At 30.5% G+C, this 14,028-nt stretch overlaps 1 protein-coding gene and 1 pseudogene across 1 annotated transcript in view; one reads left to right on the top strand and one right to left on the bottom strand.

The window, feature by feature from the left end:
- CSTF3 (cleavage stimulation factor subunit 3) overlaps nucleotides 1–14,028 on the top strand; it is a 63,085-nt gene that overhangs the window by 15,810 nt on the left and 33,247 nt on the right. The gene's annotated exons all lie outside the window — the stretch shown is intronic.
- On the bottom strand, nucleotides 2,536–2,654 carry LOC120610376 (uncharacterized; annotated as a pseudogene).

The following is a 14,028-nucleotide window of genomic DNA, read 5'->3' as shown; positions in this document are numbered from 1 at the left end:
ATTTAGTTATTATATGGATGTCTTACATCTGCAGCATAGTATTTTTTTTAGTTAAGTGGACTGTTTAATCAGCCTCAATGCTCTTTAAAGAACCACTTTATAGAGTGGTCAGAAGGGTCACTAAGTATCACAAAATTGAGAAACTAAGTTTTTTTCCTCTGGTTTCTTCAGCTTTTCATGTAGCTAGATAGTCAATGTGACAGCATCTAAGTTATGTTATCTTATTGTTAGAAGTAATTTGTTTTGAATTGGGCCACATTTCGTACAAAAGGATGATGTTTGTTATTGGTAGCTGAAGGAGAAATGAAGACGGTAATGCTGTTGATAATAGCAATGATGTATCTTGCTGTCTGTGAAAGCTGTAATTCTTTAATAAAAGTATATAGAGATTGCTTGCTTTTTATTTAAAAAAATTAAAAAACATGAATACTTACAAATAATGAATTATAAAGTATACATTTCAGTTTTCAAAATTAAGCTTTCTCCTTGGGAATATTGACTTTTAAAAATACCTTTCTTCTTGGAAAATGGAAGTGAACTCAGGATGGAACATGAGTGACCTAAATTGACATAAACTTCTCCACTGTCTCTACTGTTTTAATGCCTCTAAGTAGCAGTCTAAACTACTGTATTATAATGTTTTGTATATATTGAGCAATGTGATTTTTAAATGGAGGTAAAATTATTCATTATCATATAGATTATATTTTCTATACTTCAGCTTGCAATCTTTTTTTTAAAAAACCTGTATTCTTTTCTTATAGATCTGCTCTTTTCCTGTTTGTAATAAATGTTGGTCCATGTCTGTGTGATTATTCAGATTGTATTCTAAAATGCAATATGCTGCTTTTTAATCTGTAGTTTCTTAAATGCATGTATAATGTAGTATAGGGGTATAAAACAAAACAAGAATTATTTGCAAACACAGAACTGAGTGATCAAATACCTGAAAGTGCTTTGAATAATTACATGCTATTTTAAAAACAAAGGAAATATTTTCACATTTTTACTACTGTAAGTAAACTCCTATGTTAGGTTTTATTGAATTGTCTTATCCATCTTTCCTTCTATTATAGCAGAGACGTTTAGGTGTCATTTCTAATGTGGTCTATCCATTTTTTTCCTTGGGGGCTTTTTCTTTTCACCCAAGACATTATATAATAAAAGGACGTTTATTTGCAAAAGGACTTATTTTATTTAGATAACAAAATTTTTTTTAAAAAAACTTGCTTTCTATATGTCTTATTGATAATTTATTTTATGTTAAATATAGGTCTTTTTAAGCAAAACCTTGTACTTCTTAACCCGATTGCCTTTATATTTTTCGACTTCAGATAGCAAAGTTATAATCTTTGCAGTCACTGGTAAAAATTGAAAAAAAAAGCTTTTTTCCTCATCAAAGACTTAAAATTTTAAGCCAGTTTCTTTATATTCTATTTCTGTATGTGCAATAAGTTATGGTATATTCTAAAAATGTGGGAAAGGCATCTCTAAACAGATTTTAATAAAAAGTACAATCTAAAGTTTGTTGTGAAACATAAAAGGCTTTTTGATCATGCAATTCAAAGTATCTTATTGTGTAGTGTTATAGCCTGAATTTCTTGGTCATTTGCATAATAACATAACACTTAATATATAATTTTTAATAGTTTTTAAAAATTAGGCATCAAGATTTTCGGGATTATATAATTTTGGTATATGACCTCCTTTATCTATCCTAGGAGGTTTGTATTTATTATAGGCTCCAACATAGCATCCGTGAATAAACACAAACACACTTAACCCATTCATAATATTACAGCATTAGAAACCTCCATTTTGGAAATGTAGCTAATCCTATCACAGGGGGAAAAAAAAACTTTTTATGGTGCTTTGCATTTTTGGTTCTAATTTGAACATAAGGGAACCAGGTGGCAATTAATTGACTTTCTCTTAAAAAACAAAAAGACCTCTTAAATTCAAAGGCTCATCTATTTTCTAATGGGTTCATTGTGGTTTTTGTTTTTTTTGTGTGCTTGTAATTTATAAACACCTGTTCCTTTTGAATGAGTCTGGTTCAAGGCACTTCCAAGAAATGATGTCTAAAATAACTAGTTATATCTATTAAAAGCTGTATTTCTAAATGTGGGCAAGAATGCACTTACATGGTTATAATTTACTTTTTAAACTTTAATTTTTATTACTAAACAGTTTGCTCTTAACTTTGGAGCACAAAACATGGTTAGTATAATGGTATAATAAATTGAAGTTTATAAATTTTTTCCCCACATATTTAGTCCACAGCAATTTCAACAAAATTGTGAAATGTTTGCTTCGAATACTACTTGTTGAGAAACTAAACATTTTTTTTAAGGCTCAGAGAAGCATAACCTGGGGTAAGTTTTATCATTTTGTATGCTAGGAGACCTCCAAAGAAAAATTTTCATTTGGAAATACTAAGCGAAAGTTATAAAAGCAAAGAATCTGATGTCAAAGACAGTATTGAAATGTAGTTTTGGAATAATGTTTTTATTTATTTTTTATTTATTTTTTTAACGCTTACAGCACCTGATCTTCCTATGTGGTCTCCCATCGAAGTACTAACCAGGCCTGACCATGCTTAGCTTCCGAGATCAGACAAGATTGGGCACATTCGGGGTGGCGTGGCCGTAGACTGGAATAATACTTTTAAATGTAATAAAGTCCCAAAGCTATTTTTAATCTTTCTAATACTTTTTTTCATGTGATAGAACATGTTCAATCACAACCTTTTTTTGAAATGCAAGATTTTAGCTCTAATAGATGCACATGACACAATTTTAAGTCTTTGTCTAAAGATTCTTATGGGAAATGGTCTTTTTCCTCTTTTCCAATTCTGTTGAGATATAACATTGTATACATTTAAGGTATACAGCATAGTGATTTGGTATATATGTATATTGCAAAATAATTACTGCAGTGTTTAGTTAATGTCCATTACCTCACATAGTAAAAGGGAAATAATCTTTTATGGTGACATTTTCCGTAACTTTTCATGTTGAATTTGAAGAAAGAATGACCATTTCATGATGGTGGTTTTCTTAAAAACTTTTCTACTCAAACTATTAATATACAAGTATCATATATTTAAAGCCAGAGTGGACATTAAATCAGAAATTTAGAGCTGGAAGATAAGATTAGTTTATCCCCCTTATTTTATATGTGCGTAAAATCAATCAAGAGTTTGTTGTCCTTTAAAGCCAAAGCTTGCAAAACACTGCTTTAGGATCACCTGGGAAGCATTTAAAATGTACAAGCTTCGCCATTAGCATATCAGTATTGCTGACTCGATTTCCAAAGAATGGACACATGGACTCTTATTGTTAGGTGTTTCTGGCAGCCAGTTTTGGGAATCGAGGCTTTAGAGAGCCACAATTGAATTTTATTGCTGTGTATGTATTTCATACCTTGCAGAATACTGCCCATACTTGTTAGACTATAAAGCAATTAAAATCTCCTGGCTAGCTCTTTTGAACACACCATGTTAGGAGTTATTAGTATATAATCAATCAGTAATCATAAAGGTATATACCGTGTGCTTGGGAGTGTTCTTAACAGTGTAATTTTTTGTGAGAACAGCAGTCAGGATTAGGATTGTGTTACTGGACTGACAGTTTTTTACTTATTTTATTCCTGGGTTTGAAACCTGATTTTTTGGCTCCTTAAACTATATAATCAATCACCTAAGTGCCAAACTTTTAAGACTCAGACAACGTCTAAGGAAGTCCCATGTGTTAAGAGAGGGCCACTTAAGCTGAAGAATGTGGCTTAAAATTACTGTACTTTTTTTGGTAGCTTACTATTGCCCTTGAGAAAGTTTTTAAATCGGTGAATACCACAAAATTTCAGATTATTAGCTAACATCATTTAATTAGTACTTGAGTATAAGTACTTCTCATTCTTTTGGGGGTGGGGAATGGAGTGTTTTCACAAAGAACCAGTCATTTGTAGGTATTTCTGTAGTCAAGTTTCTGTCCATTTCTGAATTTTTCATACACAGATGAGTGCAGTGTTTTTCAATCATTTTAACTCTTATTTAAAATTTTTTTCCTTAGCGGCTTTTAATAGTAAAATGGTAATTTCAGTATTTCCAGTTAATGTCTATTCTAAAGAGAGTTGGCTCCAGCTATAATTAAAAATTTCAGTATCAGTGATATTTGTAGAATTACTTGAGTAATACCTAAATTTTGTAAAATGTATATGTCAAAAATGACACCTTAAAATATCTTGTGAAATTGTAGACTTTATGTTGTAGGAGGGAGCTTAAAAGTATTTGAGGAAAATTGCCAAAAAAATACTTGTATTTGTACATTTATTTTAATTCCCTCACCTACCTTTTGCTTTATCAGTTTTAACTACTGTAATGCGTGAATTTTTTAAGATTTTGTGGATTTTTTAATTGGGATATGTTAGGTGAGAAAATGCTTAAAACATTCATTAGATTATCGTTTAGAGTTGAAGATTCAAATTATATGCCAATCATTAGGGATCACATGGTTTAATTTGCTATGGGTTGAATTAGCAGGCAAGCATTGTTTTCACTATAGACTTGACATTTTTATAATTTAAGCAACTTCTATAATGCATTTAAACTTCTTTTAAAAATATTTTAGTTACAAAAAAGTTGCAAGAACAGTGCAAAGAAGTCTCATACACTTAACCCTGATTGACCAGTTTTTAACATTTGTCATGTTTTATTTTGTTTTTTTTTTCTGAACCATAAGAGATTGGGTTGCATACATCATGACCTTTAACATTTGAGTGCATTTCCTAACAACTAAACAAAGACACTCTCATATATAAATAATCTTTTAATGAAATTCAGGAAACAACATTAATAGACTTTGAATCTGCAGTCCATGCTCTACTCTAATTGATGCTCTTCATAGCAATTTTCTTTTAAATTAGTTTCCAATCCAAGATGATTACATATAGTTGTCATTCCTCCTCAGTCTCCTTTATGTTGATTTAAACTTCAAGCTTGATATTTCCTCACTAAATTCAGTTTAAATACGTTTTAGCTGAAAGGCTACAAATGGTGTGTGTCTTTCTTTACTATGTCTCATCCAGAGGCACATGATGCTCCTTTACCCCTTATTGATATCGTCATTGACCATTTTCTCCACTGTATAGTTACTGTTTTTCTTTTTGTAGTTAATAAAATAGATATTTTGAGACTATAAAAAATATTTCTCATTCAACAACTGCCCTGTTCATTTTTAATCTGTTAACGATCTTCCAAGAATCAGTGATATATTCCCGACAAATTAGCATTTTTTCTTCTGTTTATTGTTGATCATAAATATGTACTCTTCTGTTAATGACTCAAACTTCCAGCTTATTTATACTTTAAAACTTGTAAAGTACTAGCTTCTCTGATGCTGCCCCCACATTTTTCTTTTAAATAGATTAGTACAGTTAGAAAAAATGACTTACAAGATGTCAGTAGGTTATGATTGTATCAAGTTTTCCAAATATAAAATAGTGTCAGTAATGCCTTTAAATTCTGTCATAAATTACGTGGGGAAGATAAAAATTGCTACCTCATTCATAAGGTTATTTAGAAACATGAGAACTACTGTAGGTTATGGAAAATAAATGTCTTGATATACTTGACCAAATGGCAAATTATTTCAAATAAGAATTTTTTTTTAATCATGGGCTCTTTGGCTTTAAAAAATGTTAGAAAGTGAGTCAAAAAGATCTAGATAAATATTTGATTGCATATGCAAATGCTTTATTTTTTAATTTTTAAAATTATTTTAAAAAATTTCTTGGTGATTTCAGGCACAAATTAGAAAGGTGCCACTTTAAAGAAAATAATTTTTCGGTTAGCAATTAAAGATTGCTTAAACCATGGAAGTGGTATTCTCCAAAAAGCAAAGTTGTTAGATGGTAAATTTCAATTTCCTGAGTTCACAAAACAGTATTGAGATTTACATTGAAAGAAGAGAGACTCCAAATCTAAAGAACTAATATAATAGTTAGTGTCTATGATTTAATTTTTTACAGTTAGTGATTATTTGCCGTGTGCCTCACCTACAGGGTCAAAATTCTGCCTTTTATCTGTGTTAAACAATGGGTTGATCATTTTTGGTAGTGCGGAAAAGATATGTTTAAAGAATTGTTCATTTAAAGAAGTGGAGGCAATTTATAGGGCACTCTAAAGGATACTATGGAGAAATAGGAATGACACAATTTGTATTATAGTGACCTAGGATTTCTACTTTCAGCTCTTGTACTAAATTTCTGTGATGTTAGGCAAGCCATTTAATCTTTTCTACCCTTCCTAATATCTTACTATGAAAACTAAACAGAAAAATCGAAAAAATAGTATATTGTCATAGATACTTGTACACCTTCCACCTTGATACAGTGTTATGTTTTACCATACATACTTCTTTTTATTATATAGAGAGTATTGTCCTGTATAACTGCAATACCGTTATTACACTGAAAGGGAACAGTGGTGTTCTAACGATGTAATATCCATTTCACGTTTACTGTTCCAGATTTATTGTTTTTTAAAGTTCTCTATTTCAGTGATCAATGAAATTATTTGAATTTTATGTCCTTATAATGGTCCTATCTCTGTTCCTTCTGTGTATCAGTTTACCACACAGATCTCATTCTCATCCCCTTCCCATATGAATAGGAAAACTCATGTGAATGCAAGTGTTGTTTCCAATGATCTGTGAATTGCAGCATAAATGGAAGTCCCATAACTGTTCCAAACAATAATTGTTTTTTGGACTGCCATCATACTGGAGAGTGGGAATTTTTTGTATTTTTACTACTAAGAGGCAGCTTATTCTGAATTTACATATATTTACAATAAGCTAAAATTTTTGTGGATCTTACCTAAAATATGTGTGGAATTGTACTGGAGTTCTTAAAAGTAAGCAGGTGTTTTTCAATTGTTAAATTTTGGGTATAGATCTACAAAACTAAATTTTATGGAAAACTATTGTATGTGGACATATAAGGAAAATGGAGGAAGATTTTTTTTAGGGGGTGAAATATATTCTAGAATAGATTTTTAGAAGTAAAAAAGATGTTTACATTTTAAAAATCCATTGCTGATTTTCAGTTGTATCTTGTTGATAGTGATTTTTTTTCCTTTAGTCTAATTACTTGCCTCAACAGTAATAACTAAAGTTTATTAGACCTTTAATATATTCTGATTACTTTTTATGGAATATCTGGTTAATCGCATTTTACCTTTTGAGGTAGATATGTGTTATCCCCCATTTTCTCCAGACGTCTAGATTTTCTGAAATTTAGAAGACTTAAATTACTTTCCTCAGATCAACAGAATTAAAGGTTAAGCTACTGAGAAGTAGTAGGAAAGTTGGGGGCTTATACTCAGGTATTCTAATTTCTGGGTTTGGGCTCCTGGTCACTAACCACTATAAACCACTATACTAATCTTAGGGACCTAAACTTCAGTATGTTGCACAAATAGCTCTAGTATTTTCATAACTGACTCCTTTTTATTTGCTCAAGAGTTTCTTGCATTTTTATTTAGCTGTTAGGATTTTTAGGTACATTTGAAAAAATAGATCATAGCTAGTCAACCTCATAAAATTTCTTCAAATCTTTTAGATGATAACATTGTACAGTAACTTCTGTGCAAACTCACCTTATGGTTTATATACAATCTTAGCTCTAAAATTCTTTGCTATTTGTAGTTTTACTCTTCACTGTTTTAAAATTTTTAACTTGTATGTACTGAGATCTAATATCAAATAGGGATTCTGAACACAAAAGCCACAGGTTTTAGTAATTCTGCAATTTTAATTTCTAAGAACACATTCTTTACAGCTTCAAATACTTATTTACATTCAACATTAATGTGAGAAAAATTTTACTTTATGAAGTAGCAATTAGGAATTTTCTTTGAATAGAATTTTCTTAGGGACAAAATTAAGAACTTAGGTAAAGGATGTTAGCCTTTGAATAACTACTTACTAAACCGTTTTCTTCACACTTCTTGCCATTGAAGTATAGAAGTCTTGCAAAATAAGTTCTGATTTGATAGACTATTGTGATTTTTTTGTTTTTAGAAAGAATCTTTAAAATATTTGAAATTAGGAAACAAAACTTTGTGAAAAAAGTGAAAGATTGGAATTAGGCACAATATCTAGCTCTCATTTAAAAACTATGGAGGATCTTGACTCCTGTAGTTAATGGGAAAATCACATTGACCAACATTCCCAGTTTTTTGTTAATTTGTAATTTATCAGAAATTCGAGAAATATTTTTTGAGCACGACTCCAATCTAAGTCACTGAAAACTGAGCTCTTTTCATGCAGCTTCCTGACATAGCTCAGTTGATTCTAAAAAAAACAATTACGATGTTATGTTAAAACTTGAAATTTTTTATCTGTAAAAGTTTTGCAATTCTAAATTTCCCACAATAGAGCTGTAGGAATTTAGTGTATTCAGTGGTGCTTATTGTAAGATACTTTTTGGATAGGAAGAAAAGTATAAGCTGCAGTTTAATTTTTAGGAGATTCTGTGCAGATTAAAATATGCAGAATTTTTTTTAGCAAACCCTTTTGGCAAGTTATTTTGCATGTAGAATCCTTAAAATTACCCTGACACAGTTGATGTTTAGTAGGAAGAAGACTTGAACAGAATCCAGTTGACATATTTGCCTGGGTCCTGTTCACAAAATTGCTCTAAGTGTTAATACTATTTTTTCGTAGTACAATTGACTGTTGAATTTATAAATTCTCAAAGTCATGTGGTACATTTTCAGGCTCCATGCTATCTCTGTATTTTCATAGATTTTTACGTGGCCGTAGGCAGAAAAATACATGAAAATGTTTCAGTTTCTTACTTTCACTTTATATATCAAGAAGATGGGGAAATAACTTTCAAGTATCTACTGAATGAACACATGCTAGACACTTAGATAATATGGACGCCTCAGTGAAAAAATTTACAATTTGGTATATGAGACAATTATAACAACTAGATGGTGTTTTGATAGAAAAAATACCTATCTTTGATAGAAAAGTATTTGCCGAAGCCTCAACAAAGGGGAGGAAAAAAAAATACTTTATTCGAGCTGTTGCAACAGCTTGGTAGTTTGTAAGCTGAATTTTGTTTCTAGTATTTTAAACATGCTAATGACTATTACATGAATTTTTTCTTAGTTACAGAAACATGAGCTTTATAGTTAATCTAGAATTGCTGCTAAGCTGTTAGGAAATAGAACTGGCGTAAACATCTGAAACTTCATAGTGGCTAAAATAATAAGATGAATGTAATTTTGCTCTAGGAAAATCTTAAATTGAGATATTTATATGGTTCTGGGCCCTTGTTTCAACTCAAATGCCTACAGAAATTTAGATGTTAACTGAGTGGAAGTTTCCTATTCAAAGAGAAATTGCCTGTTGGTTAGAAATTTTCTTTCATTTCGTTAATTTTTACATTGTATTTGAGTCTTAAGAAACTAAGAATTGAGCTATAAGACCGTTTAATAGTCTTCATATCATTTGAGAAACATTAATTGACCAAAATATTCATTTTGAGGGAGAAAATTAGTTACTTTTTATGGATAAAACTTGAGCATTTGCCTCAAACAATTTGCTAGAAAAATTTTCACCATGAATAAACTCTGTTTTTACTAAATGCCAGTTCTCAGATAGCGCATCGCTGGTGTTTATCCAATAACATACAATTTTCAAATTGACGTAGGCACAGAAAAAATTATTGCTCATTTTATATGAATTTTATTAATGAAAAAATTTTGAGACTTTTATCTCTTTATTTCATTAAATATGTTAAAATGCAAGTATACACAAAAGGGACAGTTATACCAAAAGGACAAAATTGGTAACCAAGATTTAAAAATGCCACTTAAACATTTATTCTAGTATCAAAGACTGAAACTTAGTTTTGAACAAAACCCTGAAGCTAATGTCCTGATGTTATTGGAATACTTAAAGGCTGGCTAAAATTTAAAAAATGTTGAAAACACAAGAACTTTTCAAATGTCTGACAAACTGGTAAATGTCAGTCTCTAAATTTTCAAATTTTTATAAAGTCCAAAATTCGATTAAGGAGAAAATATTGTTTACCTATGGCAATATGTTAGATTAATAAGGGAAGTTTTAATACGAATTGTGTTGATATGATAGTGATTTATTGTAAATTTTTTAGGCAATTTATTACATGAGAAATTTTTTTATAACAGTAAGTAATTCAGGATTATAATGGAAATTTGATCACTGAATTAGTGAGTTCTGGTTCTTAATTGGGTTTGGCTACTTTCTAGAATCTTCAAAGACCTTAGAATAAGCAGGGTTGTATTCCAAGTAGAAATTAGATATTGTAAAAAAATTCATACATATTTAATGAATTTTTATCTATAAAGTCTTATGTTTTAATAATCAGTTATTTCTTAAATTCAGATGAGTTGATTAAATAATTTTTTAAATTAGAAAATTAGTGTAAGGAATAAATAGAATACCAACTTAAGTATACAGTTTCATACTTGATAGCTTCATGGTAATTCACATAATAGTCTCTTCAGTCACATTGGACTTCTTAAACATTCCAGATACATTCTCATCTCAAAGCTTTTCTTTATATTAGTTAGCTGTTTTATCTGCTCTCAAGAAATTTGCCCAGATAGCAGCTTGACAAAATCCTGTTTCAAATTCTTGCAAAAAGTGTTATCTTCTCAGTGAGATCATGGCTGTCCTGTTTAAAATTGCCATATCTGTTTTCAGTACTTCAAAACTTCCTTTCTTTTTTCATCTATAATACTCTCTCCTAATATACTAAACAGTTTACTTGTGCTTAGAGTTTGTCTTCTGTACATTGCTATTTCTTAGGAACCTAGAACAATGCTGGGCATATAGTGGTGCTCTAAATATTTGTTGGATGAAAAATCCACAGTGGGAAATAAAATTGAGTTGATCATATTTTAAAATTTGAATTTTAATTTCTAAGAATTAGATTATATCAATTTATAACAAAATGTATTTTTTATAAAATTGTAGGTGGCCAATGCCTTTACTCTTAACAAGTTAATAAAAAGGCTCATCTTTAGTTTTTATAAAAATATACAAATTGTCTAATATCCTCAAATATTTGAGTATCTTAGAATAAGCTTTTTTTATATTAAAATTATCTTGATGAATGACAAAAAGGTTTTTAAAGAATTACCCAATGTAAAGGGCATTACTAATTTACCGAGCATTTTATAAAATTTGCTTGCGATTCCAAAATGTTTTCAGATAAAACTTTAAAATCTGATACAGAAGATGAATGCCTGACTGGTTACAATAAAGTTTTAGCCACATATGTTGGAGTAAAATTTCTGAGACATTTGTATGTGCATTATATGAGATAAAAACTAGAGTTTTCATAGGTGGTTTTGTCAAATTAGTAAAGCAAAAACATTCTAACTCTTCCCCACCTCTTTTCTCAACTTTGACTAATGTTTGTATGTGTACAGTGTGAACATCTGGTTGATGAGTGGGCATTCATTAAGATATCTAGATGTTGATATGTATAAATTCCTATTTTAACAATTCATAATGTAGATTTTTAAATAATATTTTTTAAAACAGGAGTGTCTTACATATTACTTTCCTTTTTGTTCTTGTGGCTTTTACGCAAAATTCACTTACTTAAGCAAGGTAAACTCAAACTGCTAGATTCATAGTGTTTCAGAGAATTAAATTACATTTATTTGGGAATTCTATAAAATATTATGGAAATATATTTGGTTAATTCTGTAACTTTTTAACTTTTGGAAATTTAGTGTTTCAATTAATATCGGATTTTAAAGTTTTCAGTTGCTTTTCAAGATAGTTTGTATACAAAAATTTTTCCTTATTTTTTGGAAAGCTAGTTAACATATTTTGAAGATTTGTGGTGAGTTTGGTTACTCGGATCAGCTCTCACTGAAAACAACTAAGACTGCTGGACACAATATAAAAAAAGTCTTAAAAGCATTGAAGAACTGATGGCATGTAAGGAATTACCAAGCCAAAACCCAATTGGAAAACACCAAAAGAATTGGAAAGCGCGCGCGCGTGCGTGTGTGCGTGCGTGCGTGTGTGTGTGTGTGTGTGTAAGCAGAATACCCAAACTGTTCTTATTGTGAGAGCCTTTGTCAAACTGGGATAACTTAAGCTGCAGATTTGAAGGCTTCTAGAAGCTTAGGCAGCAAAAGTCAAAGCCTAAGTCCTGCCCAACAGGACATTCTCTCCCTTCAAAGCTATGAGAAGGCAATTCTCTGTTGTGACCATGAACCAGAAGGTATGCCATCTTCCCAACCTTAGGAGACCAAGGAAAGTTGCTGTGATCCCGAGCAAAGCGGAATGGAGAAATCCTGAGATGTTACAACAATAATTTGGCCCTTGCATGGATTTGTGGTCCAGATAAATACCACTTGGGTGGTTCAAAAAGAGTTTGAACCATGAATGTAAGGTGGACTCAGTCTGACTTATGCTCATGCTCATAGATAACTGAGCTTACTCAAAACCTTTTGAGGAATGCACGTTCATCCTGAGCCACAAAGGAATCTCCACAAATATTTTTCCAAGAAAAGGAGTTTAATTATTAAAAATGAAGTACATAAGGAAAACACACATAGCAGAAACATCTGCAAAGACTTCAAAAACTAGAATTAAGGTAATAGGTTAACTGATTAGACAGAGGTGAAGAGAGAATTGGAGAATTGAAGAAATCCAGATTGGTGCTTAAAAAGACAGGGAAATTTTTAAATGGAAGATTAACAGCCACAAAGTATAGAGTGAAAATGTGTAATTGAATTTCCAGAAGTAGAAGAGAGGTATTGGGCACAAGCACAATTTGAAGAGATAAATACTAAGAATTTTCCAGAATGGTTAAAAAACTCAACAGATTAAGGATGCGCAATGAATCCCAGAGTTAAAAAAAGAATTACCTAGATGCATGAGAATAAAACTAGAAAACTAAAGACAAAGAGCATAACAAAAGAAGCTGGAGACATAAAGCAAATGTCCTTCAAAGGACTGGCAGTTACTTGACAACTTCCCAGCAGCAACAATGAAGTCAGAAGACTGGAATTGCCTCTTCAATTTGGTGAAAGAAAGTAGCTGTTGATAATACTGAATGTCAGCTGTAATTGAAAAAAATAGCTGTAAAAGTTCTGTACCCAGGGAAAAAAAAATTTATTGGGTGAAGAATGATATAGGCACAGGTAGAATATTGTCAAAGTTACTTGTGTATTTTTTTACATTTCTGATTATAACTTCTTCAAACTAAAAAATATATGTACTTTAAAGAATATTTTTATTCATTTAGTTAGTATCCATCAAATTACTCTTATTTTCTCCCCCAAAGTCAATCTGTTCTAATGAAGGTTCTCATAAATGAAAGGACTTTTATTAGAATTGTAATAATGGTATTTTTAGCTTCATTTTTAAGAGGAAAATGACTATGAATTTTATACTTATAAATTTGGTAAATGTATTTTGATTTGTTTAGTGTCAGAAATTTATAAAGTTTGTGGCTAACAGTTTCTTAAAGTAAATGTTGGCTTTCAGTTAAATTTTTACCCATGTATATCTAATAATCTCATTGTTAAATGCTATAATTACTTTATAAAACACTGTAATTGGGTGACAGCAGTGTCTCGTTAATTAGTTAATATTTGTTTTTTAAGTTTGAAAATTATATGACTAAATGAGTTAAATTTTTATGGTAGTGTGTACCTCTGCTCTCAGTTTGTGTTACAGTTGGTTGTTTTCATTAAAAATGCTTAAATTCTGCTGCTAGGTATTTAGAAACTGCAAAAGTAACCCCTTATCTTAAAAAGTAGTTAAATAATTAAACATTTTACATTTAATTTCTATATGCATAATACAAATCCTATTTCTTGTACATTTAGAGTATTAGGAATGTTTGTTTTGAGAATTGATGGTGAAATACAGAAATGTATTTAAACATAAAAGATGCCACAAAAGGTTATGTATCATCTGAAGAGTTTTAAAATACATC

The sequence above is a fragment of the Pteropus medius genome, unplaced genomic scaffold (assembly GCF_902729225.1).
Source record: "Pteropus medius unplaced genomic scaffold, Ma_sr-lr_union100, whole genome shotgun sequence".
Classification (NCBI taxonomy): Eukaryota; Metazoa; Chordata; class Mammalia; order Chiroptera; family Pteropodidae; genus Pteropus; species Pteropus medius.
This window is presented reverse-complemented; position numbering and strand designations above follow the sequence as displayed.